Consider the following 26,216-nt stretch of genomic DNA (forward strand, 5'->3'; position numbering starts at 1 on the left):
GTGATTCTACATGGAACCCAGGGATCTGCACTCTAGACCACTAGCCCCAGCTCCTTTCATTGTGTGTGGCCATAGTGGGGGATCAGGAGGTCACAGACGGGCCATTTCCTGCCTCACCAAGGAGTAAGAGGGCCTAAAAAGTCAGTGATGATCACAGACACTGGCAGTGGCTTTTACATGTTCACCCTTTCTGCACTTCCTCAAATCAACACCCTCCTCCCCATCTAACCTCTTCCCTTCCGCTGTGCTGTGCTTATGCTCTAATCACTGAACATCTGGAACTGGTTGGAATTTCCCATTTCCTGCTGCACTACTCACATTTCTGAGACCCCACTGCTTGCCCCACCCCAGGGCAGGGTCCTGCCTTATGGGCAACTCCTGGTCCCTCCATAACCCCTCACCTCACAGAAGCAGGTTCCTATGCCCATGAGCCTCATGCACATTTGGGCCACATTAATTGAATCCTTGGTGATGTGACCATATGTGCCTTCATGAGTGCAAATTAGAGAAAACAGCTCAGGCGTATGTTTCCAGTATTTTATACAACTTCCAGGACAAATAAATGGAGCACTTGCCTGTCTGCCCTATGCCACAGAAGTTAATCTGTTTTACTTATGTGGGTTTTGTTTATATCAACCTCTTTTCTCTCATTGGGTTTGAATGGTTATTTCAACCTATTATTGAGCTCTTTACCCACTCCTATGATGCCCTGTCCCTCTGTCAGATGCCACCTCTGGCACTCATCGTCCAACATCATCCTGTTCAGTCAGCCAATCTACATTCTCATCACAGTTCCAGTACTTATTTTTGTGAACTTGAAGAAATTCTTTACCTGCTCAGAAAGTGTGTGTTCTGATATATAAATAGAAATACTGTATCACTGACTTGTCATAAGAATTAAATAGAGATGTAAAGTAGTCACCGGTGCTTAGAATATAGTAAGTGCTTAATGAAAGTCCTTTCCTTCTTCCTCTCCACTGGGTAAGAACCGTACCACACACTGCTTTTATTTCCCACTTTTTAGAAGTCCTGTCCTCTTAGATTATAAGGAAAGACATTTTTTCCAATCAAGAAGAGGGCCAGAGTGCCTTGAAAAAGTAACTCAATATGTCTGAGCTCTTCTGTTCATCTGCACACTGGCAGGGAGAATACCAGCCTCGCAGGGACTGTTGGGAAAATCCAGCATGATTAACCTCTTGCAAAGGGTCTAGTCAAGTATCAGGTCAAGTAAGTGCTCAATAAATGTTAACTGCATCTCTGAGCACCTGAGATCAGAGCTCTGACTCTGTCTATCATTCCTGCCATGATGTCCCATGCTTCACAGTTACTCCCCTTCCCAAACAAGAAAATTAAGTTTCCCTTCTTTCAGTGCAGCAGCTGAAGGAGTATTAGAAGAAAAGCAATCTGGTCAAACAGAGGTGTGGCATGGTATCAGTCAAGTTCTTTTAACCTCCGGGGTATAAGTACTGTAAGAGAGCAACTTGTTTGCCCAAAGAAAGCCACCACTGGAGATACTGCCAGGCATGCAAGGGAGGATTGTCCGGGTAGTTCCCTCCAGGGTTCTCCTTCCTCTTGTCCCTCTTCCCCTTAGATTGTGTGCTCCAGGTACATAATTCTGCTCTGGTCTGGGCAAGCCCTCTCCCAACCCAACACCAAACTTTGTTCTAGTTTCCTTAGTTCTGATAAACAAAGCTGCTCTCAATTTCTGCTTTCCTGGGCAGCTGCTCGATAAACAAAACAAAACAAACAAACAAACAAACAAAAATGGGTAAGGTCAATTCTTGCCTGAAGGTCAACAGAAAGCAGGGTGGGGTGTTACTTCTCAGTAAGGCTGAAGTTTGAAAACACAATACCCAGCTCTCCCACTAATACTCTTCTGACTCACCAAATACTTTTTACAGTTTACAAGCAAACACTCGTGTTGAACCACATGGTATGTGGTTCACGCAAACATGAGTGCCTGCTCGACTGTATAAAGAAAAGAACACATGGGTGAACAGCTGATAAATATTTGTAGTTTGTTTATGTGCAGCAAAAGTAAGCTTTTAGAGCAGGTAGATGGGAAACAGCACAACTGGACCTTTCTGCAGTTTGACTCCAACTGATTTTAACTTGAAAGAGAACACTAGACTTCCTCTAAGATTTCACATATATATGGATAGACAAATGATGGACAGACTGGGAATATCCAGAGAGACAATAACAGAGAGATAGACTGAGATAGACTGAGACAGAGAGACAGACAGATTTGCAGACCTTGGTGCAAAGCACTTTGTTCTTCCTAATATTATTTACCTTACCTGAAATGCCCTCCCTCTTGACTCCCATGTGCTCACAGCCTAGTTATCATTCAAATCCTGGAGTGAGAACCAGTGGAGATGAAGACTGTGCCAATTTTGAAATAAGATTAAGTTTCAGCACTTCTTTATAAATTTCATAATTTCACTAATTAAATTCCTGCCTTTCTCTATGCTCTATGTTAAAAGAGATGCCACCACTGCAAGCTATCTGTGATCTGGCCCACTGCACCACAGCCTCTCTTCCATGCTAACCCCTCCTCAAGACTATCCTTCCCACCAGGGGCAGTGATCACTTTGCTACCACATCTGCCACCCTCAGCTGCACAGCGGTGAAGCCCATAAAGGCATCACTGGGTAGTCAGGAGGGTGGGGAAAAGAACACAGTTCTGAAGTCATGGCATCCTCATTTTGGACACTGACTCTTTTACTTACAACCTGAGTGGCCTGAGACATACTAATTAAGCTCTGAGTCTCAGGTTCCTCAGATGTAAAATGTGGACAAAAATAATAACCCCTACCTTTGTGGGAATGTTTTGAGACTTGAATACGATCATTTATCTGAACACAGTACTTAAAAGTATCCAAAACTGTGAAGGGGTTTTTGCAAGCAAATAGGTATACCTGCCACAGGTTCAAGGGTGCTGGCATAAGATACGAAGCTCCTGGGTCAGAGACGAAGGATTCTGTTCCTCACCAGCAACTGCAGCAGCTGGAGTGACAGTGACTGAGCCCATTCCCCATGCCTGAACTTCCACCAGATGATGCAAAGGCCTGAGGATACCTGTTTTCACAGAGAGCTGCATCACAGGAGGAGAAACCAGAGCTTAGGGAACCTGAATGTTTTATAGTGGGCAGAATCCTTCCTGATCTTTACCCTGGAGGGAAACATTATGTTTTTAACAGTGGAGAGTAAGCTAACCTGCTTTCTGACCCAGAAGAAGAGGCTATTTCTGTCTTCTAAGACAGAATCATCCTTGAAAAGACAGTCTAGAATACAGGAACACCGTAAGCCTCACTCGCAGGACATGCAGAAATACAATTGACCCCTCCAGAGTTGTTTCCCAAGGATGTGTACCTTGATAAATCACCACTCACTTCCCTTTTCTTTGCTCCTGCTACTTCTTCTGCCTGCGATTTTCCTCTTCTCTCTGAGAGAGACTCAAAGACTTTGCTTCATTCAAAGCACCAGTTAAATAACCCCTTCCTTGAAGAGCTTTTTACAAACACTGCAGCATTATAAATTACTTCTCAGAATCCCTCCTTCCATCTGTGGTCTGTCTCATAAAAACAAGCCATTCTTTAATTTTCTAATTGCTCCAATAAAATTCAATACTCATCCCACATATTTTTACTTAACTCCAAGTTAAAAAATACACTGTAGGGGGTTGGGGTAGATGCTGTTAAAGACCCACCTAGAGCCCCCTGAGCCTACTGGGTATCTGTGAGCCTGACTGCTCACTTCCTAAGGGTTCTCCCCTAGTGCCTGGAGTGTGCACCCACAGGCCCAAAGTGCTAGAGAATTAAGTTCTGCCCCCGCCCAGCCCCCCACCAATGAGAGATGCGAGGTAGTGTATAAAGAGCCCAACTCCCTTGCTCTTCAGGTGGGTGCATGTGTTATACTGCCTTCCTGGAATTCCTACAGGGCATTAAGTTCCACTTACCCTCAGTGCAACCTGGCTTAATGACATACCATTTTGTGGATATCCTCCCCACTCTGTCTTGCTTCTTCATGCCCTTCCAGTGCCTTCTGAGAGGACCAGCTACCCAGTAATCTACATGCATTAAATCTTCATCTCAGGGTCCTTTTCCAAGGGAACACAAACTAAAAGTGCATGGACAAATGACTGTTCTGGAATCAGTGAAATTATTAAATAGTCATTGACATATAGTTTTCAGTCAAAACCATTGTCATATTTATTGTGAGGCATCAACTCCAATAACATCACAAATATTTAAAAATCATCCTTATGTTTCTAAAGAATAAAAAAATCATATTACAATTATGATATCAGTAGAATGAAGTTTGGAACCAAATCTGTATTTGGAATCTATATGTGAAAGTAGCAAAAATTATCACTAGTGAAGAAGATGCATTTGGCCCCAGAGTACATCTGAAATGCTTCCAAGTGTCTGGCAATGACTTAGAGATGCCCTTCCAGCAGCCCTCTATGGAATGTGATGTGACTGGAGACACTTCAAGAATAATCTTCAGGGCACTCAAGTGCTACAGGGAAGGCTGACATGGTCAATTGGCTCTTTCCCAGGGACTTCTCTTGCTTCCTGTATATCTTCACACACACCCTGGTCTTTTGATGACATCAAATTCAGACTGAGAAAATGTCCCCCATCCCCTACCACTATGGCATGAGGTGTTGACTTATTTTTCTGATGGTCAAAATGTATGAGTTGCTGGCTTCTTGTGGTTAACAGGATTGGGTTAAGTGGTACGTGACCGTCTGCCAGTAAGGTATGAGAGGAGTTACAGTCCTTTGTGCATTTAGGATAGAGCCACTCTACTAAGAGGATAAGAGCAGCCCCAGAATGAAAAATAGTATTAAATATTTGAAAGGCACAAGGACAAGGCAAGAAAAGTACCTACCATTACTCTGGGCACAGAGCTCTTTCCTTTCCTATCACACCTACATTGGCACCAGTTCAAAAGGCTGTTTCTACCACCTAATGCAACATGGAATCCATTCTTAGAATAGGGCATGGAATGTAACTCGTGAATCCTTCCCTCGCAGCTGCCCCGGGACCTGGCAGGAGCTCATGCCACTTGACCACATAATCTGTTGCAGAACAGCTGTGGGAGGGGACCCTGACAAAGAACCCAGTTATTTTACCCAGTTGACATATGTGGCATACTAAAGACACTCATGTTGTAATTAGCCCCAAAGGAGAAACTAAAGTAATAGGAAAGGGAGAGTCTTCCTTGCCAAGATCCTAGAGATCATGTAACCAGTGTCAGATTATCCAGAAAGACATGAAGAGCAACAGGAAAATAAACATGCACCTACCACACTCTTAGTATCACAGTAAGGAAGTTGAGTTTAAGAATAAGTCAAGTAAAGTGTGACTCCATGAATCAGAGTCCACAGTGTGTGGAACCAAAGTTCTTCCACTCTGGGTACCACCCCAGACCCAGATCCATTGTGAGCACACAAGAGGACCAGAGATAGTGAGGAGTGGAACCAAACAGGACATGTGACAGCCACAAAGAAGCCGCGCTGGGTGTTAGGCTTGTTGGAGAAAACCATCAGTGCGTTTAACAGAATGTGGGTGTACTCTGCAAATAGGTACTATTTTAAGGAATTTGAAAGGTAAAGGGTAATTAAGTCTCAGCGTGAGTCTCACATCTGAGCTCAACTAAGGGGGAAAATATATCCCACAATCTCAGAGCAGGGTTGTCTCAGAGTGGGTTACATGCCCCACCTGCAGAGAATGTTCCCTGGTGTCAGGACCATGCCCCACCAGTGTAACAGTCTCAGCCTGAGTTTGGAAGTCCTCAGTTCCAGCTTGAGCCTCTTAGGATGACCTTGCCCCAGTCCTTCCATCTCATAAATGTGAATGTGTGGAGGGGGTGATTGATAGAGGGAGCTGTGACCCAGGCAAAACTACCCAATCCTTCCTAGATGCCAGGAGGAAAGCTTTCACTTGGCTTCTCTCTGTCCACTGTGACATTTACAGCTTCCATCACAGTTTTAGGGCAGCCCAAATCACGCCTTTGGCCAAGCCTTTCACATTTTTCCCCTGTGCTCTGAAACTGTCAATGATGAGCTGCTCTTGGACTTGGTGGTGCATCTTTGTGGTCTCTATGGTGGCCTTTTCCCTAAAGCTTTTACTTTTCTCTCTGCAGATACAGTTAGACTACAATTTCCACCTTCTCTTAGAGTCACATGTGGCTAAGACAAAAGAACCACCACCATACAAAAGAAGAGTCAGTGTGGATAGAAAAAAGAGGGTGGTTAATGATTGCTAGCATCTACCTGATTTCACAGGGCACTTTCAACTTCCACATCTCTTCTAAAGTGCATCCAGCTATATAGTCTCATGTTCCAACCAACAGTTCTGGAAGATAAGAAAAGGAAGAAGCTGGTATCCCATTTAGACAAAGAAAAGCAGAGGCAGTAAAATCACCAACAGACCCAGAATTATAAAACATTAGAGTCAAGGCGGCAGGCAGAAGTTAGCAATCCTCACAATTGATTTTTTTCTTATGTTCACTATGTTATATTCAGTTTCTGCTAAAAACTGCTCATTGTTGGTCAGCTTTATTAAATTAGTTATTAAATTGTAAACATGTGGGATGCTGCATTTTATTTTATTCTACCTGTAATTACAGAAAATGATATAAAGGAAAATAAGGCTTACACTCCCAAAAATATGTACCGAAGAGCTTTTGGGTAACATTATTTTAATCATTTTAGGTAGAGCTTATGTTTACACGTAATCCTTTACAAAAGAGCTAACAGATGATGAGAGGTTAGAGTTCACTTTAAGCATACCTGTGATTCAGGTCCCAGCCCACAGTGTCATTTTATCTGCCAAAGCCACTCACTTTGTCATCAAAATAAACATATGATTGCATTTCCCCTCCCACTCAGCCACCTGTCATATATTCTCACACTAAAGAGCACCTCATTAGGCTATGTGCTGGGGAGGATGTGAAGAAAGCAGAGCCCTCCTGTACTGTTACTAATGGGAATGTAAAATGACGCAGCTGCTGTGGAAAACAGTCTGGCAGCTCCTCAAAAACTCAAAAGTGGAGTCACCATGCAACCCAATAGTTCCACTCCTAAATATGTCCCCAGGAGGAATGAAAACATGTTCCCTCAAGAGCCTGAACACAAATGTCCCCGGCTGCATTATTCATAACAGCCAAAAAGTAGAAACAACCAAGCAGCCATCAATTAATGAATGGATACACAAAATGTGATCTATGCACACAATGGAGTGCTATTTGTTCACAAACAGGAGTCAAGCACCAATGTGATACAACATGGATGCACCGTGAAAACATGATGCCAAGTGAAAGAAGCCAGACACAAAGGATCACATATTGTATGACTCCTTGTATATGAAATGTCCAGAATAGGCAAAGCAGAGACAGAAAATAGTTTAGTGGTTGCCAGGGGTCTGAAGGAATTGCAGACATGAAGGGGGATGGGTATAGAGTTCTTCTTAGGGATGATAAAATTGTTCTAAAACTAGATGATGGTGATGGTTGTACACCTCTATAAATAATGAATGTCAAATGCTTATAGTAATACATGGCACATGATTAGCATTATAAAGGTTATTAAAATAACATAACCACAATATGATAATATTTCAATAATTATTACTCAGAATTATTATTATTATTACAGTTACTACTATGAATAATAATCCCATAGCCTCCGCGAATGGGTTCCTTTAGTGTAGATCAACAAAGTAGAGCCCACAGGCCAAATATGACCAAGGGTGACCAAGGTTTATTCTCCCGATTCATGTGCACAGTTAGATTTTAAGAAAAACTAAGTTGTTTATAGGGAGTAAGATTTGCCTCACAACACTATTTGTGGCTCTTTGATAATAACCCACCTTATAACTTCTACTACTCTGAAAATGAAATCAGTGTAACACAGAGCTGCCCACACCCCACATGCCAACCTACCTGATCCCTTAGAAGCCCCAGGTCAGCACCTCCTTCCAAAACTGCTTTTAATCTGTCACCTATCTTCTACCACAGAACATTCCTAATCTACTAAAATAATATGGTCATTGACACCTGCATTTTTAAAGTGGACTGGGATTTTCTAATACCAATCACAACAAAAAGACAGTATTGGCAGCAAGGGAGGGCAGGACAGTAAGAAGGGAGAGTCAGAGAGAAAGAGAGAGAGAGACCAAACCAATGGAGAACGCACTCGCACAGGGCCCAATTTCTTTCACATATCCATTAATTCCCCTCACACATGGGGCTCCCACCACCTTCAAAGCAAGCTTTCCCCATGTTGGGTGGAAGAGACCAGCATTAAGACAACTGCATGTAAACTTTCCAAAAGAAAAGAAAAACAGACACAGAAGAACATAAGCCTTTTTTGCCTTTTCCAAGGAATCAAACAATGACTCAAGAACAGCGCATCAAAATCAAAGATGACAGCAGCTTCAAAGCGACCCCAGAAGATCAAAGACAGAGTTAGGGAAAAGACGACAGAATCTGAGACAGTGCAGAGAAGGGTCCTCGCACCCAGTAGGAAGCCATAATAACTATTATCTCCAATAAGTTAACTTGACCTTTTAAAACCAGCTCTAGCAGTCCCACAAGGAGCTTTTTGGAAAGCTCTGAAACAGAAATAAAAATGAGGCATTTTAGCAAAAATACTGAAATCCAATTCTACTGACAAAAAGCTTCTAGGACATCACCTTGCCTTGTCTCCCTAAGAGGACTGTCTTGCTGGACAAATTTTAAACTGAATTTTAGTAGAGAGATGCAGCATCCAGTAACAGTTTCAGTTAGATCACATGGGAATTGTTTTAAACTCAATATATTTACCCTTGTGGCATTTTAAAATGTGACTTTCCTACAACCTTCCCCAAGTGCTGGAAAGAAGTGTGAATGCTAGCAAAATGTTTATGAAGTTATTAGAATCTGATGACTGATCTCTGTTTAATTGGTCAGAAACCGCCTCCCCCTCACTCTGTTGCCATTATGAAATACTTCTCTAACTCATGCTTTCTAGAATACTGTGCTGTATAACAGTTGAGTGTGGCATGGAGTAGATTCCTCATCATGAGCTGGATATAACTGAGCAATAATGCCTAGTCACACAATAATGCCTAGTCACGGATAAAAGATTTAGGGCCTTTCACACTGGAACATCTCAAAAGCAATGATGGGTTGTTCTCAATAATTGTGCAAAGCATTGCTTATAAGACTATCTCCTTTTTTGCTTTGGAAACATCATTTCCAAATGACAATTGGAGCACTGTTTGAGATAATATTTTCTCTAACACAGTATCCTTCCCAGAATATTTTCCATAACCTCTCATTTCTGAGGGGTTATGAGGGAGCAGATCAATAGCAGTGGAGATTTTACTATAGTGCCTAGCACATAATAGGTGTCCAGTAAAAAGCTGTTTGTTTAAAAAAAAAAAAAAAAAAAGCTGTTTGTTTGACAATGATTTTTAGAAAACTTGCTGACACTGTTCTCTCAGAGAGAAAACACAAGAAAGGCATAGCATACTTCTAATCTTACTATGTCCTCACCTGCATCTTTCCTATATGTAAAATAGATATTTCCCACTGCCTTAGGGACAACCACATGTTCCTGAAAATAGCTCCAGACACTGGAATGGTAGTTTCCACCTAACTAGAACACTTTACTATTAAAATCCAGGTCCACACTATGCAAGCCTAGAGATACACACATGCATGCATGCACGCCTGCACTCTCAATGCAACAAATACATAAATCCAAAGCAACCTTATAAAGTGTTTGCACTTGTTGTAATGTATTGAATCTTGTCGAATCATACCAAGCCTTCTACTTTACCCGTTAACCTGTATACCACCCTACATGTATCTTTTGCCTTATTCCAAAAGGTTATAAGGATCACCTGCAAATCTGTAAATGAGCAAATAAGGGTATATATACTTCACCAAACATTTATTTATTTACTTTGTATTGTTACACTCAGGCTATTTCTAGAAAGTGCATTCAACTTTACCAAACCTAAAGCATTAACTTCTCAGCTGTTTTCCCTGAATGGTTTATTCTCATATTTGTTCCTCTGAAACAGGTTAGAGTTTAAAAAAAAAAAAAAAACTGGGTGATTTTTTAATGCAACCAGCTTCACAAAAACAGATGGTGCATGACCTGGCTAATTAGATAATACAGAGAGAATCTCATTCCCTAAATAAAACTGTCTTCTGAGTAAACCTTCCACATATCACTTAAACCAGCCATAAAAATGAGTCTGCCGGGAAGGGTTTTTCCCACTAATGTCATCAATCATGTCCTTTCCCTTCTTTTTCTCATCCCCCTTCTGCCCTCATGTCATTTCTCCCCGAGTTCATCTACCTTGAGAAATACGAACAAAGACAGAAGACCAAGAGGAGAGAGACAAAGAGGCAATTACACCTACCTAAGCACAGGAACACCTGAAACTGAAGTTTCCCAAATGAATATTCTTCACTGCCAAGGAAGGCCACAGGATGGATTCATGCTAAATGTTGTAGTCTGGCATAGGGAAGAGAATAAATTCTGAATGCCCAGGTCGACATACCACATTAGAGAATCTTTCCATACTTTGATCCACGCTCCCCTAAGCCACAATCATCCACCACACATATGTGGAGAAGTATCAGCTGGGCCCTTTACCACACCTTCTCCAAAATAATAACAGGTGGATTTTCCCAGGCCAACTCTTTAGTTCATTTCATCTCTGCATGAAAATCATACCAAAAGGGCTCCCTAAGATCCTTGGTCTCCTCATCAATGCAGGTACGGTCAGGGCAATGTATTTTCCCAGATTCTCCTATGGACAATTACTGGACTACAGCACCAAATGCCACCAAAAAAAAACATTCATGCACCTGTGCATGCACACACACACACACACACACACACACAGTATATTTCATTTCCTCAAACAGGGCATACACCAACAATGAGAGGAAGAATCCTTTCCAGCAGTAGTTTTATAGACTACAGTGCTTACTTCTTTCCTTTCCTATCTCTCTGAGCTGACTACATATCAAAACAGGTTCTACTTCTGGGCCACAAGTCCCTTAAGCCCTCCACCCTTAATCACACAAAGAGAAACACTGAAAAAATCCAGCTTCGGTAAGGATTTAATTAAATTCCTAGCACAGGGCTCTGCATTGTTTTTTCATTTTTTCTATTGTTTTTCTCCATTTCAATCTGGAGAAAAGGAATACTTTCTTCCATTACTTAACTGATGAATCCTCCTGACTCTAAATCCTGTTGTCTCTTCTGACTGACAGCACATGGAAGGCATAAACCTTGGGCTCTTCATCCACTCATCTCTGGCTTCCAGGACAGGGCTGAGGACAGACTTCATGCTCCATGATTGTTTCTCTCTGTGAGCATAGTGTCTGTAGATCTGTTGCAGGCCCCCACATGCCTTACTTGTGCCCTTTCATTCACATTCATTTACACACACACTGAGATCACTGCCTGTTCTTCCTATTCTTACCTTGTCTGAGTTCAGGGTTTGACTTTATTAGATTATAACAATGGATCGCAATGCCTACCTAGGGATGAGGTTTGAACTCATTTTGTGAAGGCTCTGTGACTGACCGTGTTCATTAAATTAATGCATGGCCACAAAATTAATAATGTCCCAATTGGATTTGGGGAAGAAGCAGCCACAGCGGTCGTTTAATTACTGAATATCCCCAAATCTGTGCATAAAAATGGACAGAACCAGATAACAAAACCATGAATGTATGCACCATATTCAGAGCAAACTCCAGTGACACCATATATCCACGCACCCCAAACTACAAGACTTGAGAATCAGTGTCTCTGTGGAGGAAGCCAAGGAAAAAATCAGGGATTCTGGGAGACTTATAAACAGAGGGAATTCCAAGAGAGCTAGTAGATTTTCATTAGTAAGCACAGTGGGCCAATTTGAGAAAAGCAGCTGGAATTGAGAAGATTTTGTCCAACTCAATAGCAAATGAGTACAAGACATCCATGCAAGCCTGAAGGATCTGGGGCAGTCTGGCCCACACACACTCTTAAAATTGACCCACCAGGGTTCCCTTCAGTCCAGAGACCCCACACAGGGAATAGAATCCAAATTCAGCAGGACAGGGACAAAAGAGGCAGGAAAGACAGTGGCCAGTGAACTCATAAATTTCTGTAATTGACATGAAAACAACAGAACAGGGAGATCTATGAAGTTACAAAGCTATTCTGAACACAGCTACTTCTAAAAGTTGAGAAAACTAATTTCATGTGAAAATTAATAAAAAAGGATCATAATTAAATCTGACTTAAATTTATTATAAGAAAAAAGAATATGGAGCAGAATAATCTTCCCACAAACATGCAAAGCATGACAGAAAATACATCCTTATAAATCACTTGAAAACCACAATTTGCTACTTCAAAAAGAACTAGAAGACACTAATAAAAATGACACGTAACATGAAAGTACAATATAAATCAGAAATAAAAGCTCTCAAAAACATGACAGAACCCAAGACAACTACAAATAAGAAAAAATTTTTCAAATAAGAAAAAACTAGAAAAAAAACACAAAAGAATAAACAAAAAGTGATGTGAGAAATGAAAGACGAAAGGAAATTTTCAAACTCTAAAAGTTTGGAGAAAAGGATCTGACTGAATGTGACAAATATTTAAATAGCAAAGAAGATCCAACATGTTGACAATAGGAATCCCTGAAGAAAAAAACCAAAACAAGGCAACAAATACTAAAAATAATTCAAGGAAATTTTTCACAATAAAGATTTGAAATGACATACTGAAGCAGCAAGTAACATCCCTGAAAATACTAACTCTGAGCAACCAACTGTAAAATTGCTGTATTTTGAAGAAAAAAAAAAAGAATCGGGCAGCCCGGGTGGCTCAGCAGTTTAGCACTGCCTTCAGCCCAGGGTATGATCCTGGAGACCCAGGGATCAAGTCCCGTGTCGGGCTCCCTGCATGGAGCCTGCTTCTCTCTCTGCCTGTGTCTCTGCCTCTCTCTCTCTGTGTCTCTCATAAATAAATATTTTTTTTAAAAATGGAAATGCATCTCATCTCTGTGGATTTGAATGTTAACTTTATAAACTATTAAAAAAAAAAGAAAAAAGAAAAGAATCCTGTAGGTTTATAGGAAAAAATTAAAGTGACACACAATGTTAATAAAATTAGATCATCATTATCAGACTTGACAGCAAGACTTTATTCCAATAAAAAATGGAATGATATAATTAAGATATTCGAGGAAGGTAAACATGACCCAAGATCTTTACATTGACCAAACCTGACATCAACAAGCCTGCTAGTAAACACTGTATGAACAATTTTTTTTATAAATTTATTTTTTATCGTTCAATTTGCGAACATATAGAATAACACCCAGGGCTCATCCTCTCAAGTGCCCCCCTCAGTGCCCATCACCCAGTCACCCCCACCCCCTGCCCACCTCCCCTTCCACCACCTCTAGTTCATTTCCCAGAGTTAGGAGTCTCTCATGTTCTGTCTCCCTTTGTATGAACAATTTCTTAACCACAAAACCAATTGAGAGTTGAAAGGAAGAGAGTTCCCAGCCTGGGACAGAAAATATACAAGATGACTTCAAAGAGCTTATAATATCCAACATCAAGAAAGCCACTGATGATTGTGAGAGTGTTGAGATGACGCAGGAGTCAACATGAAGAGGCTGTCAACAGCCATAGACAAGACAACGTGAACAACAGTAAGAACGAAAATTGGAAAAGATGGAAACCTGTTTAAAAGCAGGAGTTAACAACTAAACTTTTAAAAATTAATTGGTCACTTTCTAAATATTGTAAGAAAACAATGCATGACCTTGAAAACTGATACAGTTGAAGAATCAAGTATTTATCCTGCCCTTCTTATCTGAATTATACCTCTGGGCAACTGAAAATAGATGAGAACAAGTCATTCTTTATAATGTTACTATAAGTAATAAATGTAAACAAAATGATAGAATTAGTGTCACCATTGTGCAACCTCCAATGAATTAACAGACCCACTATGTTAATAGCTGCTTCCATCACAAGCAAAAAAAAGAAAAAACAAACCACCAAAGTCAGCACTGTAGCTTCAGAGAATAGAATTCAATAGCACACAGAGTCTTGCCAAGCAGATTGAACATGTGTCTGATGAAGTCTCTATATCCAGCTGTAGGAAATACACTGACTGTACCATGAGTAAGCTACTGGCAACATCCAGACTTTGGGAAATGCAACAGGTCCAACCCAGGTTCCTTGGCAGATAAAGTATAGGGAACAACAATGGAAAAAAGGAATGGAGTAGAAAATTGTAGATTAAGTGCAATTTAAAAGATATCAAACTATAAAAGTAGACAAGACCTATCATGTCTAGGGATGTATATCTGGGGCACAGAACTATACAGAAATTAAAGGAAGTAATTACTATAAAAGTTAGCATAGTGTATACATGTAGGTGGGGAATAGAATGGGTATGACTAGGAAGGGGCACATAATGGAACTGCTAGAGTCCCTTGATGTTCTATGACAGGTGTCTTACTTAGAAGGGTGCTTGCCATATAACCTTGTATGTGCTTTTTGTGTGGTTTTCTGTACATATGCCTCATTTTACAATGAAAAGCTTAGCTAGAAAAATAATAATAATAATAATGGTAACACTCCAAATTATCAAGGAAAAGGAGCAACCATGCAGAAGTAGAAATCCAACAGAATACCTGAAAAGCAGATGGTGAAGAACATGGAGATCCTGCCTTCAGAAGCTTGGGGGTTATGCGCAAGACTGTCCAGTTGAGTCAGAAATCCCAAATCTTGACGTAGGCATTCTGGGCTAAGAGGAAGCATGCATTATCAGCAGCATGAAACATTGATAGGGAAGGCACATGATTCAGCTCCTGGGGACAGCACCAGAGCTACAAATCACTAGCTGAAGGAAGACAAGATGGAGAAAAAGAATATAGCAGAAAGTCTTAAATATATGGCTTCACCTCATCCACTGCCATACCAGTATTTATGGAATAGAGATAGGCTGTAAATATAAAAGCAATTTTAAAAAGAAAAGAATTCTTTAAAAATAAGGTATTTTTAAAGAGAACCAGGATTGTTTTCTCCTGAAATACATGTTTGTGAAAACCTTCCTGGAGGGGACCCAAGATTAGTATCATTTACAGACCTGCCCTAAAATATATAATCTCTTCTTCCCTTTCCTCTTCTCGATACAGATAGCATGCCTTATGTATCACCTCAGGTTCCCTTGGCCTCATCTTTCCCTGAGGCTGTCAGCCATTTTTTGGCTGAGCCACCACTGCAGTGACCAATGAGGGGTTGGGGAATCTCAGGCTCACTATCTGTGAGCATGGTCTGCCTTGCCTCATCCACATTAGACATCCTTAATTCCCTTTTGCCATGTAAGACAAACATATTCATAGTTTGTAGTTTCGGGACATGTTTGGAGAGACCACAATTCTGCCCCCATATTCCACTTTCCACTGTCTGTGTGACCCTATGATTTCTCTAACAAAATATTTCTCATAAGCTATTTGTTCAGTCCCTACTTCCTAGAGTATCTGACCTAAGATGCTTGGGACCAACAGTGAGCCCAGAAAGCAGAGCCTCAATATAGTCTGACAGAATTAGGGGCCTGATCACCGGTCAAACATAGGATACTGATCGTTCCTGGCAGGGATGGGTGTCACAGTTACACACATTACACCTGTGGTTAATGGGGCACACAGGTGGAAGGTGATGCTTGGAGAGGTGACAACAATGGTGACAAGGATTAACTGCAGGAGGAATTCTCTGGATGGTATTAGAAGCTTTGCAAAAAATATGTTCAGGATAGCTATCTACCAAATTAGAACACATCTGCAGCAACCACAGGGGAGACTATACTGAAAATAAGGCCTGTGTTTTCATTTTCCAAATGGCAGAGGTGCAAAGACACTGAACATGCAGCCTGACTTCTAAGTCAGTCAAAGCTTTAATGAGAAAAGACTGGGGCTCTGACACAGAAGAGGAGAAATATTTACCTGGACCAGCCTGAACATCTTAACCCCCAAATCCCTCTAGCACACTGGGGTCCCAGAAGCAGCCTCACTTCCTGCTTTCCTGCAGACCTATGTCCATACCTGAAGGAGGTGATTTCCCAGATGTTCTTGTTGTCGTTGATGTCAGTGAGTCATCAAAGTGTCTACAGAGCCTTCAAAGGCTCCCTCCACCGACCTCCCCACTCAGCCATCTGGAGTCTGGACAGTCAGGGATGGGCCTCTTCTGGAAAGCATTTCTATGCACACCTCCACTTCTCCTCCTCTTGGGGCCCCATCAAATATTTTCTACTTTCTTGGGAGAACCATCTCTCCTCAATCTACACACTTTCCCAAGTTTTCTTTCTAGAAAGAGTCTTCTATTTTTGCGAGAATGTTTGGCTCCTGTAAACCAAAACCAAGAGGAAATTTCCTTCCAGTTATTTTCCACTGTGTGCACTGAAGCAATGAGCTCCTAAGAGCCTCATAACTTAAACATGAAATAGGATAGATAAGGGAACAATCAGGAGGGGGACATGCAGTTTCAAAGAATATGGACATAATTCTAAAAATAAGTAAAAAAGTAATATAGACACACACGAGTCCAGGAGAGGAGCATAACGCCCTGTCAGAGCTAAACTTGTAATGAAGACATCTAATCCTAAATATTGATTGGACTGCAAATCAGTATTTGCCATCTATTTAAAATAGGATGTCAGGTGCGTGGGTGGCTCAGTCAGTTAAGCATCTGCCTTCATGAAGCTCAGGTCATGATCTCAGGTTCTGGGATCAAGGCCCATGTCAGGCTCCTTGCTCAGTAGGGAGTCTGCTTCTCCCCCTCTGTCTGCCCCTCCACCGTGCTCATGCTCTCTCTCTCCTCCTCTCTCTCAAATAAATAAAATCTTTAAAAATCAATCGATCGATAATAAAGTAGGATGTCATAAAAGCAAAACTGAAAAAGATAGAACTGGCTCATGCAACTCATCAAGACCTTGATTCCTTCCTCATTATTTCTGAAAGACTTGTTCAAATAATACTAGCCCAAATTCCTCTAATTATTACCTGGCTCCATGGAATGACACAGACTCAAACATCTTTCAGGAAAATTTTCTGGCCATCCTGTTTCAAAAGTATGTCAAAAAGTCATCACTGGAAGACATTCATAATACTCAAGCAAGGCACATATCTGTGAATGGAAAGAAATACATGTATCTTGGAAAATGATTTTCAGAGACCCCATAAATGCACATTAGCCAACACATCTGAATCCTTGTCACACAACCACTTTGCATTTACATTCTCATCCTGGGACAACGCTATCTCATGGAGGTATATACACAATAGCCTAAAATTTACATGCCAGCGTGAATATCTAGCTAGCATCAGGCCTATTATATGAGTGTGCCCCAAAATCCAAACTGCAAATATAAATCATATTTTTGATGCATTCATTTGTTCATAGCCAAAAAAGCAACCATCCATTAGCTACCTATTTAAAGAGATTTTAGTGCAATCTCGATGCCCTCAACCATCTATTGTGGCCGTTAAGAGTTGCAGTAAATTAGTTTATCTTCAGTCCAAAGTCTCGTTTCATCCATGAAATAATACATGTTGATCCCTGAAACAATAAAATAAAATAAAATACAAATTGGAGGCTTCCCAAAAGCCTTCATCAATGTGGATTGGAAAGCTTGCCATCTGCAGGATTATTTTTCCATGTTCTCCACCACTTTAATCATCTTGCCTAATAAGTAAGCATGATTGATCAGAGCCAAAGGACAAAGCAGGTCCTGTAGGGGGAACCCAAAGTATTCATCCCCTAAGGATGCACCTGAGATGAGAGAGAAGGCATGAATCCTTTGAGAGGCATGCAAGGGCCCTCATAAAATGGAAAATTGACACATTTTTGATGTAACTATCAACATACATTCAACTATTTCTTAAAGAGAGGAAATTAAATAGTGTTTATCAGTCACACTTGACAATTATCTGGAACTACTCCAGATGCAGCAAATCTCCATGAAAGCCTCCTGGATTCACCAAAGAATAGGAACTTCAGCCAAAAACAAAAAACCACAGTACTGAGGTCAATAAGGGCTGAAACACAGCCATTCTGTCTGCCTAACTATCTTATCTATTTCATTATTAGGTGCAGGATTATCTGATATCTTCCTGTGGCATTTATCTGGAATAAACTAAAGAATGGGTTTAAGTATATTATCTTAATGCATATAAAGGGAAAATAAATCTGTATTCCCTTTTTTTAATAATAAATTTATTTTTTATTGGTGTTCAATTTACCAACATACAGAATAACACCCAGTGCTCATCCCATCAAGTGCCCCCCTCAGTGCCCGTCACCCATTCACCCCCACCCCCCGCCCTCCTCCCCTTCCACCATCCCTAGTTCGTTTCCCAGAGTTAGGAGTCTTTATGTTCTATGATATTTGATATTATGATATTTCCCACACATTTCTTCTCCCTTCCCTTATATTCTCTTTCACTATTATTTATATTCCTCAAATGAATGAGAACATATAATGTTTGTCCTTCTCTGATTGACTTACTTCACTCAGCATAATACCCTCCAGTTCCATCCACATTGAAGCAAATGGTGGGTATTTGTCGTTTCTAATGGCTGAGTAATATTCCATTGTATACATAAACCACATGTATTCCCTTTTTTTTAAGGTTTTATTTATTTGAGAGAGATAAAGCAGGAGTAGCAGAGAGAGGAATAGAGGAATTGGGGGAGAGAGACAATCCAAGCTGACTCCACACTGAGCGTAGAGCCTAACTTGGGGCTCGACCTCATGACCATGAGGAACCAAAATCAAGAGTCAGACACTCAACTGACTGAGCCATCTAGGTGTCCCAAAATCTGTATACCTTAGGAAGATATAAATGATCCAGGTGGATATCTTACTGACATAGATAAAAAGATGATAGAGACAGAGATAGATGTTTCCAAATTTCACTTTAAAATTTCCAAACTTGACTCTTATTCTTGCTTAATATAAAACTGTTTATCCACATATCGCATATTTGTCTGAGCACAGTGTAAATCTAGGTTAGAGGCATCAAATAAATATTAAAGGAGCCGAAATTTTCATTCTGCACAAACACAAGCCAGAAATCATTTTTAATAATTTACAATGCAAGCAACAAAGAGCCTTTCCATTTCTATCAGTAGAAATTTTCATCTACTAGCCCTTTCCCACCTGAGACCGGAAGCTCTCCTGCCTTCTCAGGCACCTCTACATACATGAGAGAGACAGCGTCAGTTGTAAAGCCAAGAAATGCATCTCCACCATTAACGTAGTGGGGTTCAGCCAAGAAAAACCATCAACCTGGTGAAGTAAGCACAAAAGAGCCTCAATAAAGCAACATCATTTGAAAGCAGAGAACGTTGTCCAACAAAACACTGCACGGCCACATAAAATGAATGGATTTTGTTAATATTTCTTGCTGAAACCCAAAGGTTTACAATTCTGAACACTGGATCTCTGTTTCTTTCGAGCTATCCTTCTGACACAGCCTTGCCTGCTTTCATCTCTGTTGCCCAACCATGCTGAATTTTTTGCCCTGCCTATCCATCCCCTTTGCACATGCCAAGCGATTTTGGTCTTCTGACGCTTTCTCTTTGCCAACATCCCGTTTGGATTATTGATCGAGAGGCTGGATCTTTGGAAAGCTCTCATCTTTGAAAGAGTTGTCAGGCTGCAGTTTTGCAAACTGCAGAGCACAAACACTTCAATATTTATGCTCCTTCTATCGACACTGAGTAAATTAGACTCTGCAATACCTGCATTATCCAAACCATCTGCTTCATTGCGTTTTTTTAAATGAGTAGGTGGGGGAAATTTATGAGCATTTTCTCTTATCGCTTGTTGCTAGGGAAACTACTTTTTTTTTGGTCGGGATAATCCTAGAATCTCAAAAGAGCCATGATGCAACGTTCCTTCCCCTCTTTCTTCAAATGAAATCTGTGTCTTCCCTGGAGAGAGCTTTATACTGGCTACTCAGTCTCCAAAGACATTATAATATTCCAAGCTAGTCCAAAACACTCAGGGCTGAATTTTCGCTTTGCATACTCACAGTGAGCCCATGCCAAACGGAGGGGTCCACAAAGTTTGTCTCAAAAAAACCAAAATGACTGTTTTATAAGGGATTATTTTGTCATTCAGGCCCATAAAACTCAAGGGGAGCAAAAAGATCCATTCTGCCCCAACAGACTGGAAGTCGCTTTACTGAAAGAACCCCTTGTGTGATGAAGACAAAATAAAAAATAATTATGTTCAGTTCCACGGGGCTTTCTGCCTGAAAACATAAAAGAGAATCTGCAAGCAGAGTGGGAAACTGCCTATGGTTTTCATATCCTCAGGGGTCTTGGAAAACATCAGTCCTCAGTGTACGCAGCCCACATCCTACCATAGGAGAGAACACACTAAAAAGAACTTTTGAAACATGGCATTTGCGGATCACGGGTTTGCTTGTGGAGGTACAGCGTAAGTCGCCAATAGCACATTTTGTACTAGGAAGGCAAATGTGCCAGAACAGAAAATGTGCACAAACAAGTAATTTGCATTCTGCTTTTGGAGACAATCAGACTCCACCCCAAAATCCACATCATATTTGCATAATTCATTTATGAAATACTGTTTTTCATTCTCTTGAGCCACAGCTGCTGCTAGGGGAATGGGCGTGGTCCACACCCAGCTTCAAATTTTCCCTGCATAATCCCCAAGCAGAGGGTTTTTGCACATAGTTAAGCAGGGAGGCTCAGATGCTCAAAAGGGGAGACCTTAAAAGATTCTGAAAGACTTTCTGCCTTACGCTCAGTGTGACATCCAAGAAAGCATTTCAAAGAAATGGCCAAGAACCCCAATTGGTGATGGCAAAAAAGTAATCATTGATTTGGGGGCTAGAAACAATTAAGAAAAAGCTTAACCCTCTCTTCATGGTAAAGCAAGAAAATTAGTGCAAAAGGGCCCTGAAAGTTTAGCTTCAATTTTTAATGTTAACTCAACTGTACATTAACTTGATCTCTCCCACAATAAATGCCATCTAATGACCAGTAAGGTCTGAGACCCTTGCACAAGGTTTACTAACATTGTTTGCCTTCATTTATTACCAACAGCAGTTAGGTGTGTAAAAATTATTACCATAAACCAGAAGACACAGTTTTGTATATCAGAGCAACTCAATGGGCCAGCTGCAACTACACAAGTTGGAAGCTTGTTAGAAATGCAAATCCACAGGTCCCACCACAGACCTAGAGGATCAGAATCAATGGGACGGTATGCCCAGGCATCTGGCTATTTTTTCATTTTGCTTTTATTTAAATTCAAGTTAGTTAGCAATAATACAACACTGCTTTCAGGAGCAGAATCCAGTGATTCATCACCCACATAAAAACATGCAATGCTCATTTCATCACGTGCCCTCCTTAATGCCCATCACTCAGTTACCCCATCCCCCCACCCACCTCCCCTCCCATAACCCTCAGTTTGTTCTCTATATTTAAGAGTCTCTTATGGTTTGCTTCCCTCTCTGATTTTATTTTTCCTTTCCCTATTTTCATCTGTTTTGTTTCTTAAATTCCACATAGGAATGAAATCATTTATTTGTCTTGCTCTGACTTATTTCACTTACCATAATACTCTCTAGCTCCATCCACGTTGTTGCAAATGGCAAGATTTCATTCTTTTGGATGGCTGAGTAATACTCCATTATACATTCATATGTGTCTAAATATACCACATCTTCTTTACCCACTCATCCATCAATGGACATCTTGGTTCTTTCCACAGTTTGGGTACTGCTGATCGTGCCCAGGCACCTGTCTTAACAAGCTCCCCAAGTGAGGCTGATGTACATGTCTGAGAACTACTAGTCTGGACTGTTTGGGCCCTATACCACAAAACCTGCCATGTCCTCATTCATGTTACTAATTAGCCACCTCTCATTTCCAGTATCATGTATGATGCATTCAGATCACAGAAACAAACCATATTATCCAAGATTCTACTTAAGTGCATTAATTTCGTGGACCATAATTTACTAATATCCTTGAAGCAGATCAAAAAGAAGGAAATATTACAGGGAAAGGTAGAAGAAATTATTTAGGAAATTATGCTGCCATTAAATTCAGCATTTGAGAGGAGATGTAAAAACAAGGAGAAACGCATTATAATATTAAACGAAATATACAGAATTACATATTTCCTGTAATCACAATCTTAGAGTATAGATTTTTAAAAAGACCAGAAAGTGGGATGCCTGGGTGGCTCAGTGGATGAGCATCTGCCTTTAGCTCAGGGCATGATCCTGGAGTCCCGGGATCAAGTCCCTCATTAGGCTCCCCACAGGGAGCCTGCTTCTCCCTCTGCCTATGTCTCTGCCTCTCTCTCTGTGCCTCTCATGAATAAATAAATCAAATCTTTAAAAATAATAATAATAATAAATAAAAACACAGGAAAGAGAGTCACTAAATTGTCAGCAGTAGTCTTCAAGTGGAACAAACCATAAATGATGTTACTCCCCTTTTTACTGTTGTCTGTTTTTCATTGTTTTGATCCTAACAACAAGGTATTGCTCTTTTAATGGAAAACAGACTTCAAATGCAAATTAAGACAGGACCAGTCTATAATTTGCTACCAAAAAAGATAACATAGTAATGATATGAAGCAGAGTCAGTCTCTCCTGGATTTGCTACTAACCAATATGTACAGTGATACTGTATTTTACTATGCCTTGTCTTAGAGCACATCATACACACTAGGAAATGATCCTGACAGCCTAGAGATACTCTGGAAAAATACATACAGCATAAAGGGTGGCTTGGGAATCACACAGGTGTCCAAATGGAGTTTATTATAAAAGAGAGGATCCATTCAGGTTAAGACATTCACACATAATTCATGCCATCCTATCCTCGGCTCTAGGCCTCCATCACTACCTGAAAGTGAAGAACACTTGGGAAAACCTAGAAACACAACTGCAGTATGTTCCCTGGCTACAGATGTGCTTTCAGCTTAAAACCACCCCAGCTGCTTCTACCCTTCAAATCCTGCAATCCCAGGAAGGCAGACATCAAATGGATGTTCAGAAAGATAGGAAAAGTGAATCTGCAAAGTGTTGACCTTGAAAATGTCCTTTTGGCTTCCTCAAAAGAGACCATCAAAGGATCAGAATGGACTGAAAAGTCTGGGATCTACTTACTCTGGGTCAATTCTTGATTACATTTCATCCATCAGCTATACCTTCTCTCTCTGCAAAATGAAAATGATACCTGCCTTACACAGTCACTGTGAGTACAAAGAAGGTAGTATGTGCCCCAAGCAGTGGATATGGTTTGGGGGAGGAGGGGATCCAAGCAATAGTAGGGAGTATTATCTGAATTAGAAGAGTCGTCTACCCCTTCATTCTAAGGGACCAAAACACCTCGCTAGTAAGCATATAAAGTCATGTCAGCTCTTAGGAAAACAATTTGTTGCCATAGTTCACCCAGCTATTCCATGCTTGACTACAATCCAAGAGTAGCTTTGCACATGTGTGCTAGGATTCATACCTGAGAATACATTCCCAGCAGCATTATTTATAAAAGCAAAAGTCTAAAAACTCTGATACCCTACGACAGGAGAATGGATAAATCATCATGGCAGAGCTCCCCAGTGAATTATTTTATGAGAGTCAAGCTTAATTGAACTATATCTTAGAAAAACCTTAGAAATAAAGGTTGAGTGAAAAAAGCAAGTCCCCATGATATTCTTTATATGAAATACAAAACAAACAAACAAACAAACAAAAACAAAAGTAAACTACATTTTTCTTAAGTATACATATGTATTTAATAAAAACAGCAAGAATGGAATGCCTGGGTAGTTCAGTCAGTTACTCAATCTGCTTTAAACTCAGGTCATGATCCTGGGGTCTTGGGATGGATACTCATGTTGAGCTCTGTGTGTGGGACTCCTTGCTCAGTGGGAAGTCTGCTTCTCCCTCTCCCTCTCCACCTCCCCTACCACTAGTGCTCTCTGTCCTGCACTCTCTCTTAAATAGATAAATAAAATCCTTAAAATTAAAAATTAAAAAAAAAACAGCAAGAAAATTAAAGCAAGGGAATGAAAATTTCAAACATCAGATTTTTGGGGTACTTGGACGCAAGAAGGCAGAAGGGTTAAAGAAGTACAAGTGGTATAAGGCATTAACAATGTCCTAAGTCTTAGTTAGGTTCAAGGGCTGCTCAACATATCATTTAGTGAATGGAATAAAAACAAAGCTAAGGCCACTCATGGAGCAATGATCATAGCATGCCTAATTCTGCACTTGACGTTTGTGTAAATGCTAAGAAAGACAGAACATTTTCTGTCAGAGGTGTTTCCAGACTTAGAAAGAAATGGCAAAAAAAAATAAAAAATAAATAAAAAAAAATAAAAGAAAGAAATGGCATCAGGAGAGGGGACTCAATTTAACAGAGTAAGTAACAGAGAGAAAAAACCAAAACACACAGTTAAAGAAGTGCTAGAAGTCCAAGCACCTACAGCAAAACAAAGTGTTATGAGTAATGTCTCAGCCCTGGTGGAAAAGCCATGAACAGAAAGGATGGTATGTTTGTTTCTTTTAATTATTCATTTATTTATTTATGAGAGACACACAGAGAGAGAGACAGAGACAGGCAGAGGGAGAAGCAGGCTTCACGCAGGGAGCCTGACTCAGGACTCGATCCCAGGACCCCAGGATCACATCTCAGGCCGAAGGCAGGCGCTAAACCACTGAACCACCCAGGGATCCCCGAAAGAATGGTATGTTTGAGCTTGAGAAGGAAAGTACAAAGTTCACCATCCCAGAAACACCAGGCTGAAGGCTGGAACACACCCATGACAGATTGTCTACAGAGCTCCATTTGAAGCAATTTTCTGAAGATCTCTTGTTCCAATTAACACCTACACTTCACATGTATGCATTTTTTAATTTTAACTCCATAGCCTCACCTTCCTTTGAAAGAGAAAAAAAGAAAAAAATTTTGACATCCTAAAAGTAGCTTTGTCACCACCCAAAAAAATAAAGGGTTGTACCAAAATAGTAATAATTTCTGCATTTATTGAGCAATTACTGCATGCCCCACACCCTGTTCAGTGCTTTCATTTGTGAGTTCATTTAGGTCTTGCTACACAGGGGCAGGGACTCTCAGCATCTCTTAATGATGGAGATGGGAAAACCAAGAGACAGGTTAGGGAATGAGAAGTTACATCTTTTTTGAAGCTGCCCTGTCTGGCTGAGTTATCTGCTGTTCAAGCCCATTTTCTTATCTACTCCACAGCAACTGAGACAAGGAGAGAAGGTGAGCTGGTAGGTACCCACCTCACCCAACTTCCCAGCAATATTTGGGACAATGCCAGCAGCACCTTGGAGCTGCCATAGCTGCCTGGCTTCTTTTCTTCCTGAATCAGAGGTAGTTAGCAACCCAAACCTGAAATTGAAAGGGAAGGAAACCGTAAATACAATTCCTGCCATCACTCCTCTTCACTGGCAAATCATCTCTCTCTCACACCCCTTGTATTACAAATGTGCATTCCATGGCGTTAGCCAATTTTGGATTCTCCATAGAAAAGAAATGCCCAAATGGTACATGTTCAAGGCTGTAAGATTCCAATTAACTTCAGCACTGATTGCTTTGTCATTCGAGTAAAGGGAGTCACTTTTTTTAATCAATGGGGTGAGAATCACAAAGATTAAGTGCTGTTTGCTGAGGCCCTGAGAAGCCATGGATGACTGTAGTTCTCCTGCAAAGTGAGAATGCCAGAATGTTAGGATCCTGGTGGGCAGAGCAAAAATCCTGATGGCTATGCCACATTCCAGGCCAGAACATCACGATCTCTAAGGGAGGGATAGGGACCAGGCTCCCCAAAATGACTCTAGGCTATCATCACCCAGAAACTTGGGGAGAAGGAAATAATTACAGAGGTAATAACTGGAAAAGAGCTGGCGAATTTTCAGATGGTTTTCATTTACACTGAAGTTAGGAGGACAAAAATCAATGATCCCTCTGTCCAACACTGAAAGTTTTAAATTTTGGATACAGTATCACACATATATGGTACTTAATAAAAAGATTGCATCCAGTTATGATGCTTTAATATAGCATCATTTGTTTCTCAGCCTACAGCAAAGATT

Source organism: Canis lupus, chromosome Y (assembly GCF_048164855.1).
Source record: "Canis lupus baileyi chromosome Y, mCanLup2.hap1, whole genome shotgun sequence".
Taxonomy (NCBI): Eukaryota; Metazoa; Chordata; class Mammalia; order Carnivora; family Canidae; genus Canis; species Canis lupus.